The sequence below is a fragment of the Pongo pygmaeus genome, chromosome 1 (assembly GCF_028885625.2).
Source record: "Pongo pygmaeus isolate AG05252 chromosome 1, NHGRI_mPonPyg2-v2.0_pri, whole genome shotgun sequence".
Classification (NCBI taxonomy): domain Eukaryota; kingdom Metazoa; phylum Chordata; class Mammalia; order Primates; family Hominidae; genus Pongo; species Pongo pygmaeus.
In genome coordinates this window covers 134,993,600-135,014,642 of record NC_072373.2, presented here as the reverse complement: position 1 = coordinate 135,014,642, position 21,043 = coordinate 134,993,600, and the positions used below count along the sequence as shown (strand labels likewise).

The window sequence follows — 21,043 nt, the reverse complement described above, 5'->3', positions numbered from 1 at the left end:
GGAACAGAGGTTGGGTCAGATTGGGGGAACCATAGAGATAGGAATTAGAATGATAATGGATGATCTGAGAGGCTTCTGAGGATTTAAGTAAATAGGAATGTAGGCAGGCTTTCAATTCATTTTAGTTCAGTTCATATCTATTAAATGCTGCACACTAAGCTAGGCACTGGGTGTACAGTGGTAAGGTAATAACAGTTAACACCCAAGCAGTGACTTAACAATGAGCCTGACTGTATAAACTGCATGCCTCTTGACAGGGCCTCCTGGAGAAAAGTCATTCAACCAGTTCTTTTATGGGCTGCCTGGGAGTGTGGGCTGCTAGGGATCCTGGCAGCTAGGTCCCTTCCCACCAGAGTTCAACCATCGTCAATCTTAATAAGGGTAGAAAAGTATAGATAAAAAAGAATGAAGCTTTTATGCAACAACCAGGGACACCACTTTGGTCAGCATCATGCCTGTCCATGACAAGGTAGGATAAAGCTGGACGGGATTTCTTAGTCTGGGTCAGAGACAGAACTGGGAACATGTGACCACCAGGAGTGATGGTTATACACTTTACTGTTAAAGATCATCTAGAAGATTGGGCAGGATGGGTGATAAAAATTGTCCCAGTACAACCCAAATAATCTTAGTTATAGTCAAGATTTTTTTTTCCTTTTTAAATATACTAATATATATTTGAGTCACAACCTTTTCCTGGATGAAGCCACTACCTAGGACTCTTTGAATGCTAGCCCTTGAAGGCTAAGGCAACTATTTAATACTTACCATAATGGGCATTCATTGTGTATTTATTATATGCCAGGTACTCCAAACATGGATTAGCTAATTAGACACTTCTGATACCCATTTGACAAATGAGGACATTGAGGTACAGAGAGATCATATCATTTGCTCTGGGTTACAAAGCCAGGAATTGGTAGAGTCAGGGTTTAATCATAGTCAATCTGACTCTATAGCCCACACTTGTATCTTCTCCATTATCATTAAAACTATTTATTGCAGGCTGGGTGCACTGGCTCATGTCTATAATCCCAGCACTTTGTGAGGCCGAGGCGGGCATCACTTGAGGCCAGGAGTTCAAGACCAGCTGGCCAACATAGTGAAACCCTGTCTTTACTAAAAATACAAAAATTAGCTGGGCGTGGTACTGCATGCCTGTAGTCCCAGCTACTAGGGTGGCTGAAGCATGAGAATCACTTGAACCTGGGAGGCAGAGGTTGCAGTGATCAGAGATGGCACCACTGCCCTCCAGCCTGGGTGACAGAGTAAGACTCTGTCTTAAAAAACAAAACAAAACAAAACAAAAACAACAACAACAACAAAAACAAAAACAGCTGGGCGTGGTGGCTTACGGCTGTAATCCCAGCACTTTGGGAGGCCGAGGCGGGTGGATCACGAGGTCAGGAGATCAAGACTATCCTGGCTAACACGGTGAAACCCCGTCTCTACTAAAAATACAAAAAATTAGCTGGGCGTGGTGGCGGGTGCCTGCAGTCCCAGCTACTCAGGAGGCTGAGACAGGAGAGTGGCGTGAACCCAGGAGGCGGAGGTTGCAGTGAGCCGAGATTGCGCCACTGCACTCCATCCTGGGCCACAGAGTGAGACTCCGTCTCAAAAAAAAATAATAAAAGAATGAAAGAAAAAAAATTTTATATTTATACCGGCTACTGTGCTATATATTAAATAAAACAAGACAGAAATATTATTTACTATGTCTAATTTTTCATTTATACAATTAAATAGAAGGAAAATGATTTTTTAAGTGGTTTTTTTAACATTTCTGTCAAGGATTGCTTTTCCTTTTTCTTGCTTTTTCTCCAGGTACATTCAAAAAGGATTCTCTCTCGATAGACAGATAGATAGATAGATAGATAGATAGATAGATAGATAGATAGACTCAAGCCTTGTTTAAGATGAATTTAGTGAAATTACTAAGACACCACAATTGTATTCTTTCTCTTTTTCACTTTGTTGATTTATCCCAGATACATCTTCAGACATGTTTATAAATCCCTTGCCCTAACTTTGTACACCCCAAATGCCCCATCAGTTCCAAATTTAACAAAACATGAAAATATTATTTAAAAGTACATTCCCAGACTATCATGGGAAGCATCATTCATACCACATTATAATGTTTATTAATGACACCCACAATAATAGCAGCTTCTTTAATTTTCAAAGTGACCGTTTTTTCTGTTTTTGACCTATAAGTAAAGTAAAGGCAATTATGTTTCTGCACTATAAACATTGCTTGTTTTTGAAATCTACTAAATTAATTTTCTCCTCAGCAAGTCCTCCCTCCCCACAAAGCCTGTGTCTGGCATCCTCATTACGTTTTTATTTTCTCCTTCATTGTGTACATTGCCCTTTTTTCTCAAATTATTTTGTGCTGCCACAGAGCTTTTTGTTTTTGATAGAAACACACAAATTGTGTCTCTTCAATTTTTATGTATTCATTATTCCTTAACTTTATATGAAGAAAAAGCATGGCAAACCTACTGTGAAAATCATATGGATAATAACACATGCTGCCTACCATTTAGTAAGCATGTATGTACTTTCTCAACCACCTCTCACAACCATCCTATGGTCTTAAGTACTATTATTATCCCCATTTTGTAGGTGAGGAAATGGAGGTTTTACCATGTTAAATGAACACTGCTGGTGATTTGACTTAACTTCCTGTGGGTGTACCGTGGCCATCTAGTGACTTCAGGAATATAGTGATGTTGCTTAAGGGAATGTATTTAACAACACATATTTTACAGTAAGAAGGAGGAGACAGCAAAATGAAAATTACGGATATGCTACTTAAAGGTTAATATTATTTTCTCTTGGAAGTTTTGTGCAAATAACCAATAACACTTTACAACAGTAGAGAGACAGCTCTAGCTATGCCTCTTAACCTGGTTTCTTTTCAGCATTTCCATGATTTATTTAATATCCTGTTCATCTTTCGTCAACATTAGGCTGATGAATCTTCATGAATACCTTCTCAATTTGTTAACAAAACAGGTTTGTTAATTTACTGACAGACTTTTTTGATATAAATCCCAAGTGACTTAGCTATTTCGCAAGCCTAAGATTCCCATCTCCTCTAAACCATCACTCCAGTGGGCTCTTTACTGCTTATATTTGTTTGGGATAAGTTGAAATATAACCTAAATGAACCTGAGAAAGTCTTCACACTTTGTAATACTGGATTAATATTTGCATATGGAACTGTGGAATAACTGTGTCTTAACTTAGAAATGTAGAAGAATCTCTAATTTCCCTTTCTGAAAAGATGCTAATAATCGAAACAAACCCTTTTATGGTCAGTTTCCTACATCATTTATCCTTTCCTGAATCTTGAACCACTGACTCTGTCTCACTGGGTCTTTACCCTTAGCCTATAAAACTAGCTCAAGTCTTTCCCATTAAAAAATAAAAGCAAAAATCAATCAAACCCTTCCTCAATCAGTCTGGCTCAGCAAAACTCCTTTAAACTGCCAGACAGTCCAGCCACATTAAAATGGCACTCCAGTCTTTAAACCACACCTTTTATCTCTTTGCCAGAGTGCCTTTCCACTCCCATTCTATTTTTACGCAGTTGGACTATGTCTTGGAACTGAAGCCTTCTACTGAGCACAGAGCAAAGTTATATTTCAGATGTTGAGAGGTGATCATTCTGAACATGCAGTCAGGCAGCCTATTCTTGGTGAATTATATGGATGTTCCTGTCAGCATATGGAGGAAGCATGGCCCTCCCAATGACTCAGAAGTCATATATTGACACAGACTTGCCCTAGAATGACACTGTCCTGTGCATGCTGGGTACCTCTACAACATACTGACCCAAAGAGTGTCTGAGAGCTTGGTTGAAAACTAACAGGAACAGATCTTTTCTCTGATAAAGCTTGCAAATAAATGGGGCATATTAGGTTTGTCCTATCTTGGCCAACCTTCCCTGTCAGCTACCACTAGGTGGCTCTCCACTGATCTTTCTAAAAGGGTTGAGGAACCACTCAAGAGGGAGGATCTTCCAGACTTAGGCCTCACAAGGAGAACCATTCTCTTTACTCCCCTGATGCCTTCTCTCCTTGAATTTCTTTCTTCCAAACCTCATTCTGGTGGCCTTGTCTACCTCCTTCAGAAATATTCAAGCACTTCCCACCAAAAGATGTAGACATTTCATCTCGGTTTATTCTTCTATATCACAATGCCTAAGACTTCATCTGAGTGAGTACATCAGTAACTGGGGGTTTCAGAGGACTGTGAGCTCAAGCCCCATGAATAAGGTTGACGGTGAATCTGCCAATGGTGGTTGAATTCTCCTACCAATGTGAGAAGTGAGCTATGTCACTTAGAATGTAAGCACTCGCTGTATTCAATTTCCTCAGAGACAACAAAATCTAATCCTTTCTCTGTGAAATAATATTTTTTTCTTAAAGGAATTTTGGCTTTATTATATAAGAACAAGAGATTCCTGCTTTCTCTACCACTTTGAAGAATTAGAGCCAACTTTAGAATTTGTTGACTCTGAGTCTCTTCTTGCGGAAGTTTAGAATGGAAGGTGGGGGAGGGGGCGGTTGAATATTTGAGTTTAGTCTGCCAAACAAAGGTGCCTGAAGTTTATAAGATTTACTGTTGCTGATTCATATGCTTCTTCAGATGTATTCGTTTATTGACCCCTTCCACCTCAGTTGATGTTCTGAAAGGGTAGGGCTTTGCTCAAACTCCAGCTGTGGCTAAGGTGTTTTCTGGTCCTTCTTCATCTCTACACCCAATGTGGACCCCTGACTCTCCAGGGAACAAGCTGTCTATCTCATGCAACAGTGGCAGTTACTGACTGTGAGAGTGGAGATAGAGGGTACTATCTCTGGAGGCCCCAAGGTCTCATTATTCTAAGTTTTAACCAACACATTCAAGAGAAGTTCTGAACTTTGAGAAAACTTTTCCAACCTAAGATACAGAGCACTCTGTTTTTCCAGCTGTTCAAGATGCACTTCTTTTCTTTTCTTTTCTTTTTTGAGACGGTTCTTCTTCTCTCTTACCCAGGTTGGAGAGCAGTAGCATGATTATAGCTTACTGCAGCCTTGAACTCCTGGGCTCAAGTGGTCCTCCCACCTCAGCCCTCTGAGTAGCTATGACTACATGTGCATGCCAACATGCTTTGCTAATATTTTATATTATTTTATTTTATTTTCTTGTAGAGACATGGTCTCACCATGTTGCCCAGCCTGGCTAATCTTTAAAAAAAATTTTTTTGTAGAGACGTGGTCTCACCATGTTGCCCAGCCTGGCTAATCTTTAAAAAAATTTTTTTTGTAGAGACAGGGTCTCACCATGTTGCCCAGGCTGGTCTCAAACTCCTGGCCTCAAGAGATCCTCCCACCTCAGCCTCCCAAAGGTCTGGATTACAGGCATGAGCCACTGTGCCCAGCCAAGATGTGCACTATATGTATGCTGGGCAGTAGAAGAACTGTGGACAACCCTGGGCAGTAGAAGAACTGTGGACAACCCTGGGCAGTAGAAGAACTGTGGACAACCCTAGTCTTTTGGACTCTGTTGGGGCTTAGAAAACAATTCCCTGGAATATGGTACTTTGGCATGCCTAGTACCTTGAATTAAAGAAAATTGAAAGGCTTCGGAAATAAGACTCAGAACCAAGGTCTCTCTCTGACCTTTCCCTGCCCTTTGTCTCTGGGATCCTCTTTCTTTCTGAAGCACAGGGAGGGACTCTGTCTCTGGAATTTCCTTATCTGACTAGTGAAGTTTCTTTACAAAAGAAATGCAATTATCTTAAGACCCCCTCCCTAGGAATTTTATCAAATAACCAGGAAAGAGGCTGGGCGCCGTGGCTCACGCCTGTAATCCCAGCACTTTGGGAGGCCGAGGCGGGTGGATCATCTGAGTTCGGGAGTTCTAGACCAGCCTGACCAACATGGAGAAACCCTGTGCCTACTAAAAATACAAAATTAGCCAGGCGTGGTGGTGCATGCCTGTATTCCCAGGTACTTGGGAGGTTGAGACAGGAGAATCGCTTGAACCCAGGAGGTGGAGGTGTTGGTGAGCCAAGATTGCACCAATGCACTCCAGCCTGGGCAACAAAGAGTGAAACTCCATCTCAAAAAAAAAAAAAAAAATTAAAAATTAAAAAATAACCGGGAAAGATTACCACTGGATAAAAAAAGAGACTGGGAATCTTTGCCATGCTCAGACAGACTTTTCATTTATTCTTCTGAGGGCAGCTCCAAGAGATTTTCTGGCAGAATTTATCTGTATAAGACAACCTTTGTTCACAGTGAAGTTCTGCCCCTTACCTTGTGGCCACCTCTTCCAGAGTTCAGAGGAACTTTATTCCAGGCCATTGTTTTTTGACCTCATTCATTTCCCCTACACGCCCGCTCCCCATCTCCTCTTCCCCTAGGAAGAAGAGTATATAAGCATCTGGACTTCATTGAGTTATTGGGTAACCACATTCCTGTGATTTCCCCCACCTCCAGCCCCCAGCTGGTTAAATAAACTGTATATGCCTTTTTCTCCTATTAATCTGCCTGTTGTCAGTTCAGTTTTCAGCAAACCTTCAGAGGGCAAAGAAGAGTTCCCTCTTTGACCTTACAACCTACTACTGCTACCCCAGCTCAGCCCCCTGAGAGTGGTACTCATGCAAATGGAATTAGTCATTGCTAGTTGTCATCTTAACTGTTGGTTTCTTTCTGTGAAAGCCAGTGTTCTTAAAAAAGACCAGGCTACACTTGCTGTCTCATTTTTCCTTGTTCATTTTCATTTCCCAATTCACTGAAATGTAACTTCTACCATAATTATTCTCTAATAACATCTGTATTTTCAAGTCCAAAGAATATTGCCTTTTTAAAAAATATATTATTTTATTATTTTTTTCTTTCCACAATAAGACATCTGAAAGCAAGAATATTTCCTTTTCTTATCTTTCTTGTCTTCTCTTAGCCAACTGAAAAAAACCTTTTTTATGAAATTATTTTCTTCTGTTGACTTTTTTCTTTTAGACAAACATGTTGACATTGACATAATATACCGTTTTCTCTGATTCTCCTCATACCACTATTGTTCTATCTTTATATTCTTCTTAGGTCTTTCTTTTTCTATCTACTTTCCTAAAAATTACAAAAACAAAACAAAACTGTTGGCCGAGCACAGTAGCTCACACCTGTAATCCCAACACTTTGGGAGGCAGAGACAGGAGGATTGCTGAAGGCCAGGAGTTTGAGACCAGTCTGGGCAACATAGTGAGATCCCATCTCTACAATAAAATTTTCAAAAAATTATAGCTAGGCATGGTGGCACATCCCTGTAGTCCTAGCTACTCAAGAGGCTGAGGTGGGAGGATCACTTGAGCCCAAGAGTTCGAGGCTGCAGTGAGCTATGGTGGTTCCACTGTACTCTAGCCTGGGTGAGAGAGGCACACCCTGTCTCTTAAAAAAATAAATAAATAAAACTTTTATTTATAAAATATATTCAGAAAAGTACTTGAAATCATAAAATGGAAACTTGGATACCCACCAGCTAGATTTTGCCGTAGGTTTTTTTCAGGCTCTCACTTTCTTTTCCTCTAAGAAACTTATTTATCCCCTTTTGGTCTTTGGATTTCTAAGGATTCTTAGCTATGGGTATCTTTCCTTTTTACTTTTTGTGGCACATTAATAATTGTCCCCAGAAAACTGTTCTCCCCTTCTTGCTGGTCACGTGTTCACTCAGCTGGCAACTACATTTCTTATCCTCCTCTGCAGTGAGGAGTGGTTTTGTCAGTAAGTGCTTGCCAATTAAATATAACTAGGAGCAATGAATACAACTTTTGCCTTACTTTGTTAAAGGAAGATGGCTTGCCTTGGACTGCTTTCTTTCTCCTTCATGGACGTGTCTGTGACCAGCTGTGATGATGAAGATGGGGAAGACATCCTAGAAGAGGGTGGAACAACAAGATGGAAGGAACCCGGATCCTCTATGACCTGAATTTTGGAAAGGCAAACCTAGAACAGAGCTGCTCTTTTAGTCTAGGCCTGGCTGTTAGGTGAGAGGAAGAGAAGCATCTGTTTTCTTTATGTCACTGGATTCTGGGATCTCTTAGCCTTTACTCTAACTAATACAGAAATTGATACTTGGAAATGGAAAACCTCTAAAATCCGAAAACATAGTACTGCCTAACAGTCAGAAAATTGGCAGTGAGGAAACAGACCTCTCAGGCTGGGAAACTGTTGATCCTTGTTAGGATGTGATAAAAAATTTGGTAAAAACGTTACCTATTTAACTTGGAAGGCTGATCATGTTCCTTCTGTAGTTGAATTCTAGGGGAAGCATTTGGAAGGGACCAGAATATAGATGTATAATGGTTTCTCTTTGCTGCATTTAGCAAGGTTTTTCAAGAAAGCAATGAGCTCACATAAGAAATGATGGGTTTGCAAGCAGGATGGAAGAAAGTAAAGAATGTACACTCTATGGCCACACCACCCTGAATGCGCCTGATCTTGTCTGGTTGTGGAAGAATTTACAGAATATTGGGGCCTCCCAGTATTGGAAAGTTCAATTATTTCTATAGTCCAAATGGGATATTGGAATGTTGTTCAGAGACTTTCTCCAAGTCCTCCCATTAAGATTCTTCAGCCAAAGAAAGAGATCTAGCCTTGCAGCAAAGATCAGATTAAGGGAGTTGCCCTCACTTATTTTTTAAGATTATCTTAAAATAGCCACCATTAAAACAATGAAAAGATGAATGAGTAGATGATAGGAACTAGTGTATAAGCAAATTTAAGAGGTAGATTGAAAAAATAACTTGCATTGTAGTTCCTGGTGAAGCAGGAAATTTTCCCTGACTGCTTCATGAGTAGGACCTGGAGTGTGGGCACTGGGGCTAGCCAGCCACGTCTCCACTAGCACGGGTAAACTCCACTCACTTGAACCCATTATGCTCAGCCCCTCATGGGAGGGAGCATGCAGGTGAGCAGGTGTAGGAGCTGGGGTGAGTGCTTTTGGGTGCCAGCAGGAGCAAAACTCTGTGCAGTCCCCGTGGCAGTGTCTAATGGGGAGTACCTGTGACCCCTGAAACCCCAGAGGGTGTGTGTTACAGTACACTTTTAGCTGTGCTGTCCGTGGACAGCTTAAGTGTTAAACAGCTCAGTGGGCCCTCTGCCGTTTTGCATGAGGCAGTTGCTCTACACCAGCAAGGGCAGAGGGTCAGTGTGACAGACTTTGGAGTGATGCCTCTTGTTTGGCATTCAGGAAAAATCAGATTGCATGAACGAATTGAAGGGTGGTGAATGCAGAGAATTTTATTGCCAATGAAAGTGGCTCTCAGAGGGAAGGGGAGCTGGAAAAGGGATGGAATCGGAAGGTGATCTTCCCCTGGAGTCCAGCCATCCCCTGTCAGACTCCTCTCCAAAGCCACACCATCAAGCTGTCCCTTTGAAGTCAAGCTGCTTCTCTCTGACATCCAGCTGCTTCTCCTTTTCTCTTCTCTCTGCTGGTGGAGCCTGGGGTTTTTATGGGTACAGGATGGGGGTGGGGCAGGCCATGGGTAGTTTTTGAAAAGGCAACATTTGAGTGGGAAAACAGGAATGCATGTTCCCTCTTTGGGCCATGGTTCCAGGCTTGGAGGTGGGACCCTCACCAGGGACCTGCCCTCTTCTGCCCAGAATTTCCCTGCCTCCTGTCCCTATCACTGGCACATGTAACGGACAGGTGACAAACGGCATAGAAGCCTACAACTCCCCACACGGTTTCATTTTTCATGATTTCCAAAAATATTAAATGAAAAGTTACAGAAATAGACAATTCATAAGTTTTTAATTGTACACTCTTATAACTAGCATGATGAAATCTTATGCTATCCCAGCCATCCCTCCTGGAAGGTGAATCCTGCCTTTGTACAGCATGTCCATGCTGTATATGCTACCCAACTATTTGTCATTTAGTAGCCCTCCCAGTTATGATCCACTGTTGTGGTATGGCAGTGCTTGTGTTCAAGTAACCCTTATTTTACTTAATAATAGCCCCAAAGCACAAGATTAGTGATGCTGGCTATTCAGATATCACAGAGAAGCCATAAAGTGCTTCCTTTTAATAAAAAGGCAAAATTTCTCAATTTAATAAGGAAAGAAAAAAATTGTGTGCTGAGACTATTAAGAAAGATTACAGTAAGAACGAATCTTCTGTCCATGAGATTGTGAAGAAGGAAAAAAATTCATGTTAGTTTTGTTGTGGCACCTCAAATTGCAAAAGTTACAGCCACAGTGTGTGATTAGTGTCTTGTTATAATGAAAAAGGCATTAAATTTGTTGGTGGCAGACATCTAAACATGTTCTGATTGATGGCAATGGGGTTCAGTACCATTGCGGTTTCAGGCATCCACTGTCTTGAGACATATCCTCTGCCAATAAGGGGGGACTACTGTACTACATTTTTGTTTGTTTTTGAGATGGAGTCTTGCACTGTCTCCCAAGCTAGAGTGCAATGGCGCTACTGAGAGGTGACAGCGTGCTGGCAAGTCCTCACAGCCCTCGCTCGCTCTCGGCGCCTGGTCTGCCTGGGCTCCTACTTTGGCGGCACTTGAGGAGCCTTTCAGCCTACCACTGCACTGTGGGAGCCTTTTTCTGGGCTGGCCAAGGCCAGAGCCGGCTCTTTCAGCTTGCAGGGAGGTGTGGAGGGAGACGCGCGAGCGGGAACCGGGGCTGCGCGCGGCGCTTGCGGGCCAGCTGGAGTTCCGGGTGGGCGTAGGCTTGGCGGGCCCCGCACTCGGAGCAGCCGGCAGGCCCTGCCGGTCCGGGCAATGAAGGGCTTAGCACCTGGGCCAGCGGCTGCGGAGGGTGTACTGGGTCTCCTAGCAGTGCCAGCCCGCTGGCGCTGCGCTCGATTTCTCACCAGGCCTTAGCTGCCTTCCTGCGGGGCAGGGCTTGGGACCTGCAGCCTGCCATGCCTGAGCCTCCTACCTCCTCCGTGGGCTTCTGTGCGGCCTGTGCCTCCCGGATGAGCGCCGCCTCTTGCTCCAGGGCGCCTAGTCCTATCGACCACCTAAGGGCTGAGGAGTGCAGGTGCAGGGCGCGGGACTGGCAGGCAGCTCCACCTGCAGCCTGGGTGCAGGGTCTACTAGGTGAAGCCAGCTGGGCTCCTGAGTCTAGTGGAGACGTGGAGAACCTTTATGTCTAGCTCAGAGATTGTAAATACACCAATTAGCACCCTGTGTCTAGCTCAGGGTCTGTGAATACACCAATCGACACTCTGTATCTAGCTACTCTGGTGGGGCCTTGGAGAACATTTATGTCTAGCTCAGGGATTGTAAATACACCAGTCGTCACTCTGTATCTAGCTCAAGGTTTGTAAACACACCAGTCAGCCCCTTGTGTGTAGCTCAGGGTTTGTGAATGCACCAATCGACACTCTGTATCTGGCTACTCTGGTAAGGCCTTGGAGAGAACCTTTGTGTGGACACTCTGTATCTAGTTAATCTAGTGGAGACGTGGAGAACCTTTATGTCTAGCTCAGGGATTGTAAATACACCAGTCAGCACCCTGTGTCTAGCTCAAGGTTTGTGAATGCACCAATCAACACTTTGTATCTAGCTACTCTGGTGGGGACTTGGAGAACCTTTGTGTCCACACTCTGTATCTAGCTAATCTAGTAAGGACGGAAAGAACCTTTGTGTCTAGCTCAGGGATTGTAAACGCACCAATCAGCGCCTTGTCAAAACAGACCACTGGGCTCTACCAATCAGCAGGATGTGGGTGAGGCCAGATAAGAGAATAAAAGCAGGCTGCCCGAGCCAGCAGTGGCAACCCGCTCGGGTCCCCTTCCACACTGTGGAAGCTTTGTTCTTTCACTCTTTGCAATAAATCTTGCTACTGCTTGCTCTTTAGGTCCATATTGCTTTTATGAGCTGTAACACTCACCGCGAAGGTCTGCAGCTTCACTCCTGAAGCCAGCAGGACCACGAACCTACCAGAAGGAAGAAACGCTGAACACATCCGAACATCAGAAGGAACAAACTCCAGACGCGCCACCTTAAGAGCTGTAACACTCACCATGAAGGTCCACGGCTTCATTCTTGAAGTCAGTAAGACCAAGAACCCACCAATTCCAGACACAATACCTTGGCTCACTGCAACTTCTGTCTCCTGGGTTCAAGTGAGTCTTGTGCCTCAGCCTCCTGAGTAGCTGGGATTACAGATGAGTGCCACCATGCCCAGCTACTTTTTGTATTTTTAGTAGAGACAGGGTTTCCCCATGTTGGACAGGCTGGTCTTGAACTCCTGACCTCAGGTGATCTGCCCACCTCGGCCTCCCAGAGTGCTGGGATTACAGGTGTGAGTCATCACACCTGGCCTTGTACTAAGTTTTTGAAGAAATTCTATTGCTAAAGAAACCACAAATCTGACTTGGAAATGACAGTCATTGTTCATATCCTAAGGCAGTCTCTAGGAAAACATATTCTCCAACATCCACTTCAATTTTTAACCTGAAGAATAATGCACAAGGAAGAACCTCCCAGAGGGTGAACCCAGGGGCCCAGATGAGGTTAATCAAGGAATTTCTTTCATGGCCAGTGGAGAGATTTCTGCTTGGAAAGAAAACAAACAAACAAGAAATTAAGGACTACTGATTGTATCAGGTTTCCATTCTTTTATTTTTCAAATGGAAGTTTTTATTGTGGTTAATTCTGTTTCTGTTCTAACCTTGCATATTGGGTGGAAAGTGGGGATTGAGTATCTTTCTTTTATGTTATGGGTCATCGGACTGTAAGTAGTCATATCTGGATGTATCAGAGCAGGCTGTACTTCCCCCACAGGTACTGACCTTGAGCTGGCTGCAGAAAGTGGATAGGACCACAGGTAGAGAGGGAGATTGAGCTGTATGTGAAGAAGAGTCCACTCAGATGTTTGGGTGTCCCAAGGGATTGACTATATCTCTTTGTTATCCTTCACCTTCATGTAATGCAGTCTTTTTGGGAGTACTGATCTGTTTATTCAGAAACCTATTACCTGCATATTGACAATTCCGAAATTCATATGTCCAACCAGGATTCTCTTCCATGTTCTAGACACATATATGTTATCCAAATACTGGATTCCTTTGCATGAATTTACCACAGGAGAGACTTCAACTATAACATTTCCCAAACTGAAATTATTTCCTTTTACCTTAACTACATATCTCTTCTGTGGTAGATTGCAATAAATAGTCATAATCTTGTCCCATCCCTTTATATATGACCCTGTGCAATGTGACTTTCTGTTTTTCTCATTAAGAGGTGGACTCCAGACCTCTACTTCATTGTGTCCGGGTTGGCCTATGACTTGTTTTGACCAAAAAAATGGATCAAAAATAATGATATGGGAATTTTGAGCCTGGACCTTAAGAAACCTTGCTGTCAGTCTCTTGGAAAGTTCCTGTCATCATGTGAAGAAACTTGGGCTAAGCACCTCCCTTTTTTCTGATGCAAGGTCTTACTCTGTCACCCAGGTTGGAGTGCATTGGTGCTGTCATGGCTCACTGCAGCCTCAACCTCTGTGGCTCAAGCAGTCCTCCCACCTCAGCCTCCCAAGTAGCTGGGACTACAAGTGCATGCCCTCACATCTGGCTAATTACATTTTTTTTTTTTTTGGTAGAGATGGAGTCTCATTGTTTCCCAGGCTGGTCTTTAACTTCTGAGCTCAAGTGATCCTCCTACCTTGGCCTCCCAAGGTGTTGGGATTACACCATGCCTGGCTGGCTAGCCTCTTTGAGGATAAGAGTCTACATAGAGAAAGATGCCCAGCTGACATCCAGCACCAACTTGCGAGGCCCAGTGAGATCTCTTGTACCATAATTATTAATAATTTTTAAACGGCAACAACAGAGTGATAAACCCTTTTAAGTGAGTGCTGTATGCCACTGCACAGGTTAAACATCTGTGAACTGGTCTTGATCACCAGAGAGTTTATCTGGACCATGAAGACCCCACCAACCTTCCAGGTGACTGTCACCACATGAGTGAGCTCAGGTGAAACCAGCAGAAGAACCTCCCAGCTAAATCCAGCCCAAATACTGACCCACAGAATTGTTAACCGATAAATGATTGTTGTTTTAAGCCACTAAGTTTTGTGATCATATGTTAGGCAGCAATAAATAACTAAAACATACTTACTCCCTTATCGCCTATCCTGGATAATTAAAGCCTGAATAATTTAACTTCACCCATCGTATGAGGCCTGAGGAATTCTTCAGGCTTTCTACTTACTTGTGCATCCATGAGTATGAGTTGCGGAGTCAGACTACACGAGTTTAAATTCTAGCTCCTCTTCTAATGTGACCTTGAACACATTATTTGTGCCTGTATTTCTTCATCTGTAAAATGAAGATAACCTTATCTTATTAGGATCTGTGAAGGTTAAATGACATAACAAATGAACAGCACTTAGCACGGTGGCTATGCTTAATAAATGTCATGATTGCCTTGGATCCAATCATACTATATATAAGATTCAGAATGAAACTTGCAGGAGTACTACAGAAGACTGCTGGGGTCACACAGGAACAGTTTTCAAGGAGGTCAAAAACAGACATGGTCCTAGAGAAACTACAAATTAGTGTAAAGTGACAAACTTGTGCTCTGGAGTCAGACTTTCTACCTTTATATATCAGCTCTGCCACTTGTTCTGTTGCTTGGCACATTACTTAACCTCTTTAGGGTTTGTTTTTTTTGTTTTTTTTTTTGTTTTTTTTTTTTGTTTTTTTTTGAGACAGAGTCGCTCTGTCACCGAGGCTGGAGTGCAGTGGCATGATCTCGGCTCACTGCAACTTCCACCTCCTGGGTTCAAGTGATTCTCCTGCCTCAGCCTCCCAAGTAGCTGGGATTACAGGTGCCTGCCACCAAGCCCAGCTAATCTTTTGTATTTTTAGTAGAGACAGGGTTTCACTGTGTTAGTCAGGATGGTTTCAATCTCCTGACCTCATGATCCGCCCGCCTCGGCCTCCCAAAGTGCTGGGATTACAGGCGTGAGCCACCGTGCCAGCACCTCTTTAGGTCTTAATTATGTATACTGTAAAATGAGAATAATAAAAAGAAATCCCTCATAGTATTATTGTGAGAATTAAGTAAGGACTAAATGATTAAGTCATGTAGGCTTGCCACATGGAATATTCACACCACATGGTATTTGAAAAGTGAGTATTGGTCAGAAAGGCAAACCAAAATTGCTTTAAGAGAAAAATTACAACATATAAAAGTACACTGTATACAAGACTGCAAACAAGATATGAGGTAAGCGATCAGGAGCCAAAGGGAAGATAAACAAATTAAGTTTAGAGAGGAAGGCAGATGTGAAACCATTCAAGACTTTAGTCATTGCATCAGAAAGTATCGGAGTTGTGTTTCCTCAATCTCTCTGCAAGCTGCAGCAGCAAAGCAGAAGGTACACTAACAGCAGGCTTTGGATTGTAGGTAACAGTTCAAGCAATCCAAGGTTATTCTCTACCAATTAGCCATTCAAGTTTTAAGTACAGGAGTGACATTTTGAAAGAGTACCTTGACAACAACTGGAGAACAGAAAGAGCAGGACAGAAGGTCCACTGCCTGTTTTTGTAAATAAAGGTTTATTGGAACATAACCTTTGTATTGAACCATTTATGTATTGGCTATTGCTGTTTTCCGGCCTTAAGTGTAGAGTTGAGCAACTGTGACCATCTGGCCCACAAAGCCTGACCTATTTACTGTATGATTCTTTAAGAAGTTATTTGCTGATCCCAGGGAGACTGTTGCAGTAATCTGGGATAAGACAAGGGTGGATAGCTTTGGGGAAGGGATAGTAAGAACTTTGGAAAGGCAAACCTATAGATTGTGCCAAAATAGTCAATGTCTCTGAGGAAATCATGACCCAGATATCAGTTGGGATCATCCGTTTTGTTTTTAAACTAGATAATATTGACTCAAGCCCCTATTACACAACTCTTATATTATATAGTATTTCATGAAGTATCCTGCCAATTTTCCAGACATGTGATTTCAGCACTACCTCTGGCCCCCACTAATGGGTTCAGTTGATGGACTATTTCACTGGACTCTAGGTGTGCTTTCTGCTTTCTGCTCCTTTTTGATGTAGCAGTGCAACTCGGCCCCATCCTGTGGTTTCTTCATTTACCTCACCAGGACCTCCCCTCGCACCGTGTGTGCGTCTTGCAGAGGGATGGGAATTTAGGGGTAGTGGAAAGCCTACTGGAAATTTGGAAGAAATGAGGTGAGTTAAAGAAATACAAGTAACTTAGAATATTACACATTTTAAAAAAGTATTTTAGGCATACCATGAAGTTACTCTGCCATCCCTTTCTTTTCACTCTTTCTCACCTCTTCTGTCTTGTCCCCAACTCCTTCCACATCCCCAAGTTAATTTCTTTTTCTTCCCCTTAAAAATGTTTTTTTTCTTGATACATAATAGATGTATATATTTTCAGGGTACATGTGATAATTTAATACCTTTATATACTTTGTAAATATCAAATCAATGTAATTAGGATATCCATCACCTTAAATATTTGCCTTTATGCTAAAAATTCAAATTATTCTCTTACAGCTATTTTAGAATATACAATAGGTTATTGTAAACTCTAGTGACACTACTGATTCCAAATTAATTTCTGATATAGAACAGTCCCTCTTGTTATTCCTATCTCTTATTAACCCAAGTTCTCAAGGCACACCATCTATATATAATGACTCAAGATGTTTTCCTCTGAGAAGAATTCTACTGCCAGCTATGAGAGAAATGGATAAACTTCACTCTAGTAGCAAGGTTTCCTGGACCACAATGAGATGCTGGTTTGGATCAAAAAACGTGTAATCCAACTCATCCAGCTGGAGGAGCCAGGAAAGAAGGTAGTCAAAGATGGGAGTAATGAAGTAGGGAAACCCAGATCACTTCCACAGGAGTAGTGTAAGTACCTAAGAGGTGTGTGTGAGGTTGTAAATGAGAGAGGAGGCCAGGAATCAGGAACTCATTTACAGAGGAAATCAACCAAAGGAACTGTATTGTAGACTCTTGCCCCCTTTTGAAAGGAGATGGTGTCGTAACTTTTATATATGTTCCACTTAATAGAGTATTAGACACACCGTAGGGACACAAGAAATAGCTGATAAATGGAACTCTTAACTTCATGCCATTCCTGAAATCTAGTTCTCTTTGTGCTCCTGGGGCTTTGCTGTATTGATATAGATCAATTTACTGCTCCTGAACAAATCAAGCAGCATTAGTTTTATTTCTAAACAACCTAAGCAAAAGAGCATCAGTAAGTGTATTTCATATATTCTTCCTTCAAATAGATGGAAACTAGCTCTCAATATATTTGTATCATAACAACATTAATAACAAAAACAATGTTACCACCATCATTTATTGAATGCTGACTAGATCCGATATACAGTATCAGATCTATATAGCACAATGATCTGTGTACTCTCATTTAGGCCTCACAATAGCCCTTTATTATATTCGTTTTACAGATGAGAAGATTCTGGCTCAAAGAGGTTCTCTTTCCTAAGGTCATAATAACTGGTGGTTTTTCTGACTTCAATACTCTTGATCTCAATAACACTAGTCCTCGCTGCCTCATAACTGGTTGCCCTGCCCCATTTCTAAACCTTTGTTCTCCTTATTCTCTTGCTTAAAATCCTTCATTGTTTCCTCATCTCCTCCAGGGCAGTCTATGTAATTCGGTGTGGCATAGTTTATTTTTCGTAATCCTTGACCACTTTAGTGGCCTTAGCTTCTCCTGCTGTTTCCATAAATGCATATTGAGTTCCAAACATCTGTGGTTCCTGGGGACATGCCCAGCTCCTCTGTGCTTCCGTGGTTTTGCATGTTCTCTCTCACTCTGTGGTATTCTTCCTCCCCATCTGCCTGGTCTTCAAAACCAGAGACCCAAGTTCTAATAAATCTCTTTTTCGAGATCTCCTAATCTCTCTGGATTTTGATTCTCCTGTTAGAAAAATTGAGATGATCTTTCCTCAGTTTGGAAACAGGTTATCTGTAATGAATTGTGGTCTTGCGTCTCAGTGGCTGTATCATCTTGGGAAAGTTGCTAGGCTTCTCTAAGCCTCAGGTTTTTTCTAGAAGAGGATAGGCTGGGTGCGGTGGCTAACACCTGTAATCCCAGCACTTTGGGGGGCCGAGGTGGGTGGATCACCTGAGGTCGGGAGTTCGAGACCAGCCTGACCAACACGGAGAAACCCGGTCTCTCCAAATACAAATTAGCCGGGTGTGGTGGTGCATGCCTGTAATCCCAGCTGCTCGGGACGCTGAGGCAGGAGAATCACTTGAAGTGGAGGTTGTGGTGAGCCGAGATCGTGCCATTGCACTCCAGCCTGGGCAACAAGAGTAAAACTCTGTCTCAAAAAAAAAAAAGAACAGGGTAATGATGTTTCTTTAGAATAGTGCCTGACACATAGTAAGTATTATCTTATCATCACTATTTGGTCAGGCATGGTGGCTCACGCCTATAATTCCAGCACTTTGGGAGGGTGAGGGGGGCAAATCACTTGAGTCCAGAAGTTCAAGACCAGCCTGGGTGACATGGTGAAACCCCCTCTCTACTCAGTTAGAAATGAATCATTATTATACGGATCTTGCACAAACTAAATAAGAACAACATGATCTAGGATAATAGTTATTACCACATTGTGCTTCCTTAGTGATTACCTGCTCACCTTTTAAGATTCAGCTCAAATTCACATTTATAATGCCTTTCTGTATGCACTCTGTACACTCTACACATGGTTAGTCATTTTGTCAATTGTGCTAAAAAACTCTATTTTTATTTATTATATCACGTGTAGTTATTTGTTTAAGTCCTCATTTCCTCTGCTAGTCTGGACTCCTTGAGGACAGGAACTATTTTATTATTCATCCAAACCTAGCATAAGTAGGTATTTAATATACTTTGATTGATTGATTGCATATATATACATTCATTAATAAACAAGAATGATCCTCAAGGAACTTATAGTTACCACAACAATGATGATGATGACAACAATGATGTAATGTTTATTGAGTATAATTTGCTCTACACTGTCCTAAACTCTTGGTACTCATTAACTCATTCGATTCTCACCAACTCTATTAGGTATTATCCCCATGAAAGTTTTTTTTTTTAATTATAAAATCTTATTGTCACTATTTGGTCAGGTACGGTGGCTCATGCCTATAATCCCAGCACTTTGGGAGGCTGAGGCAGGCAAATCACTTGAGTCCAGGAGTTCAAGACCAGCCTGGGTGACATGGTGAAACCCCCCTCTACAAAAACACAAAAAATACAAAAATTAGCTGGGCATGGTGGCGCCAGCCATGGTCCCCACTACTTGGGAGGCTGAGGTGGGAGGATCGCTTGAGCCTAGGAGGTAGAGACCTGGACAACAGAGTGAGACCCCATCTCAAAAAAACATGTATATGCATATATATACATATAGAATAAAGAAATTCACAAACATAAAAAAACTTATTGTCACTATTTTACAGATAAAATAACAGGCTCAGAGAAGTTAAGTAACACACTCAAAGTCATATAGCTAGGAAAAGGTGTACAAAAAATTTATGTTTCAATAGAAAATCCTGCATTGCTGGCTGGGTGCGGTGGCTCACACCTGTAATCCCAGCACTTTGGGAGGCTGAGGCGGGCAGATCACCTGAGGTCAGGAGTACGAGACTAGCCTGGCCAACATGGTAAAACCTCGTCTCTACTAAAAATACAAAAATTAGCTGGGCATGATGGTGCATGCCTGTAATCCCAGCTACTCCAGAGGCTAAGGCATGAGAATCACTTGAACCCAGGAGGCAGAGGTTGCAGTAAGCTGAGATTGCGCCACTGCACACCAGCCTGGGCAACAGAGTGAGACTCTGTCTCAAAAAATAATAATAATAATAAAAAAGAAAAAGAAAATTCTACATTGCTTAGAGGACACCTTCCAGATCATTTGATTCCTGCCTTTAATTGTCTTTGAGCCATTTTACAACTCAGTATAAATATGTCTTTTTCAGATTTGCTTAAAAACAGGTTGTAACATCTGCCTGGTTCCCTCACTGGATTAGTTAAATAAAATCTTTGACATTATTTCCTTTTCTATCTGTATCAGTCATGATTTTAGCTTTTTCTGAAAATTATCTTTTAAGAAGGATATAACTGGAATGCAACCCCAATTCTGACTTCAAGGCCCATTTATGCAACTCAAAGGTCTCCAACTTTTTTGTTTGTTTGTTTTTGAGACAGAGTCTTGCTCTGTTGCCCAGGCTAGAGTGCAGTGGCACAATCTCGGCTCACTGCAACCTCTGCCTCCTGGGTTCAAGTGATTCTCCTGCCTCAGCCTCTCAAGTAGCTGGGATTACAGGCGCCCGCCACTGTGCCCGGCTAATTTTTGTATTTTTAGTAGAGATGGGGGTTTCACCATCTTGGCCAGGCTGGTCTTGAACTTCTGACCTCGTGATCCACCCGCCTGAGCCTCCCAAAGTGCTGAGATTATAGGCATGAGCCACGGTGCCTGGCCTAGGTCTCCAACTTTACTGTGCACTTTACTGGGGAGCTTCTTTTTATTTTTGTTTTATTTATTTAGAGAAAGGGTCTTGCTCTGTCACCCACGCTAGAGTACAGTGGCGTGATCATAGCTCACTGCAGTCTGAAACTCACTGCAGTCTCAGTCTCCCAAGTAGCTGGGACTACAGGTGCTTGTCATTGTGCCTGACTAATTAAAATGTGTGTGTGTGTGTGTGTGTGTATTTTGTAGAGATGGAGTCTTGCTATGTTACTCAGGCTGGTCTCAAACTCCTGACCTTAAGAGATCCTCCCACCTCGGCCTCCCAAGGTGTTGGGAGCCACAGTGCCCAGCCAGGAGCTTCTTTTTAAAGTGGAGAGCTCTGTGTTCTACCTCAATAAACTCTGATTTAGAAGGTTTTTTGTTTTGTTTTTGTCTTTTTAACATGACTCCAGTTATTCTGTTGCAGGTGGTCTGAAAAACACTGCTTTGAACAACTCTATGATACTGCTTTCCTGGTAGGAGAAATAAAGT

The 21,043-nt window shown here is 42.3% G+C and overlaps 1 protein-coding gene across 3 annotated transcripts in view; it reads left to right on the top strand.

Moving 5' to 3' along the window:
- The first annotated feature begins 265 nt into the window (after positions 1-265).
- TLCD4 (TLC domain containing 4) overlaps positions 266-21,043 on the top strand; it is a 178,809-nt gene continuing 158,031 nt past the window's right edge. For all 3 annotated transcript variants that reach the window (XM_054485780.1, XM_054485813.1, XM_054485761.1), the window contains exon 1: positions 266-469. The gene's annotated coding sequence lies outside the window, so the exon portion shown is untranslated. The remainder of the gene's footprint in view (positions 470-21,043) is intronic.